This window comes from Macrobrachium rosenbergii, chromosome 7 (assembly GCF_040412425.1).
Source record: "Macrobrachium rosenbergii isolate ZJJX-2024 chromosome 7, ASM4041242v1, whole genome shotgun sequence".
Classification (NCBI taxonomy): domain Eukaryota; kingdom Metazoa; phylum Arthropoda; class Malacostraca; order Decapoda; family Palaemonidae; genus Macrobrachium; species Macrobrachium rosenbergii.
In genome coordinates, this window is record NC_089747.1 from 2,372,501 (window position 1) to 2,375,000 (window position 2,500).

Sequence of the window (2,500 nt, forward strand, 5' to 3'; positions counted from 1 at the left end):
AAGGCATTGCTGTCCTTTAAATAATTCTCCTTGTGTTTTCATAATTTACTTACATTTTTATCTGTTTAATTCGTAAATTTTACAAGAAGTAATGCATTCCTACCCTAAAACAATTCTCCTTGTATTTTCAGAATTTACTTATATTTTTACATTTGTTTTTATTAATTATTTTTATTTTAAATGATGCATTGCATTACTGCCCTAAAACAGATCTCCTTGTATTTTCAAAATTTACTTATATTTTTACATTTGTTTTCATTAATTTTTTTTTACCTCAAATGATGCAACGAATTACTGCCCTTAAAAAAATTCTTGTATTTTCAAATTCACTTATATTTTTACCTTTGTATTTATTAATTTTTTTTTTATTTTAAGATCTGAGGGCGGACAGAAAACGTGCGGACAGACAAAAAGTGCGGACGGACAGACAAAGCCGGTACAATGGTTTTCTTTTACAGAAAACTAAAAATAACGAGGAAAGTAATTTAAAACTAACGAACGTTAACCGCGTTATGTATACATTCAAATATACATCATACATAAGTGCTGTCGTCAGCAAATGTGGCATCCATCTCCGCAAATCATTAACAATAAAAATTACTCCCGTACGAAATTTAAATATTAAGAACGAACGTGAAAAGATTACATCTACACGTGCGTCCAGATATCTAACATAAATGCATGCAGGCATATTGTGCATATTTGTATCTATCTAAGCAAGTCATTAAAACACGCAATTAAAATTACCGACCTATAAGATTTAAAAAAAAAAATACACGCATCGGTCAATTCAACAACGAAAATAAAAAAGATTAAATCAAAAAAGGAAATCTCTCTTTTAGAAATCCCATCAACACACACAACAAATCATTGAACAACGAAACTAAAAAGAAAACCACATCAACAGGAATTCTCTCCTCTTCCATACCTGGACAGATGGGTGGCAGTTGGCGCCGTGGACTTGGCAGACCCCACTTGGCGCCGGATTTCCCTCGCGGCCATCTGGACCGGAAGCGGGCTGAGGATTTCCAGACCCCTGTGGCCGGAACCGGTGTACGATTTCCAGGGGAAGGACGTCAGGATCTCCTGCCTCCAGGTCGGGTATTGCGCTGGGTCAACAAATGGGCGCTGGGAGGGAGATTGGGAGGTGTGAGTTGTGTGGGTATAAATACATGTACACACACATATGCACACACACGTACATGTCTCTCTCTCTCTCTCTCTTAATATATATATGTATATATATATATTATATATAGATATAGATATAGATATAGATATAGATATAGATATAGATATATACACATTACACACGCACGTACATGTGTCTCTCTCTCTCTCTCTCTCTTCTCTCTTAATATATATATATATATATATATATATATATATATATATATATATATATATATATATATATATACATACATATATATATACACACACATTACACACACACACACACACGCACGTCTCTCTCTCTCTCTCTCTCTTCTCTCTCTCTCTCTCTCTCTCTCTCTTGAAAAATATATATACATATATATATATACACACAGACACACATTATACACACACACACATATATACATGTATATGTGTAAGTATGTAAGTGTGTACATGCATGTCCATGTATGCGTGTATACCCACCCATAATTCCACACAAAAACATGACATTCCATACATCCAGACACACCACACACACGCATCATTACATTCCAGACACGTACAACATGCAATTCCCAATCAGTGGGTCAAAACTCTTCCATATAACTGCCCCCCCTCTCCATCCCCTTCCATAACCCCCTCCCCTCAATCCCAAATTCCACCCGAATGAAAAAGAGGGACGCATGACGGATACCACATGCCATCAATCAACCACACAAACGATTAATTCGTCGGTGTTTTGCGAAACGGATAATGAATGGAGAGTCATCAGTTCTGTGTGTAGGGGAGCCATAATGCAAAGTTTACACAAACAACGACGAATAAAAATAGTAAAAATATGATTTATGGAATTCAAGCTGTCCAGCCAAGCACTGAGATACTGACTACAGGGAGTTAGAGTGGCTGGACATCCAAATAAAAGGAGATGCAGGAAAAACGGGAGACGAAGTGAATGGATCTAAATGTGTAATTGGGAGAAATCTTCGCAGTAAGAAGTAATAGTTAGAGGTGTTGGACAGCAAGATTGAGGGAAGGAAGGAGGAATGGAGGTAAAGTAAAAGGTTGAAAATTGGCCGCAGCTAGGGGATGAAGGGACGCTGCAAAGACTCTTTAGTAATGCCTACAGTACACCACGTGAGGTGCACTGACGGCAAAACATCTTTACAGTGAAACAAAGAAAAAATGCGTAACTCATAACAAACGAACAATAATGTTTTAACACTTTCTTTTAAATTTTTAATCTCATTATTTAATTCTGCCTTTGAAAAACTTCAGATCAGTATAATGTAAAGATATAATGTCTCATAATTCACTTTTAACAGTAAGGTCAATGTAATGT

At 36.1% G+C, this 2,500-nt stretch overlaps 1 protein-coding gene across 1 annotated transcript in view; it reads right to left on the reverse strand.

Annotated features, from left to right (window-relative positions):
• The window catches only part of LOC136840009 (TIP41-like protein), a 164,203-nt gene that overhangs the window by 88,647 nt on the left and 73,056 nt on the right, over positions 1–2,500 (reverse strand). The window contains exon 4 of the mRNA XM_067106292.1: positions 929–1,128. The gene's annotated coding sequence lies outside the window, so the exon portion shown is untranslated. The remainder of the gene's footprint in view (positions 1–928; positions 1,129–2,500) is intronic.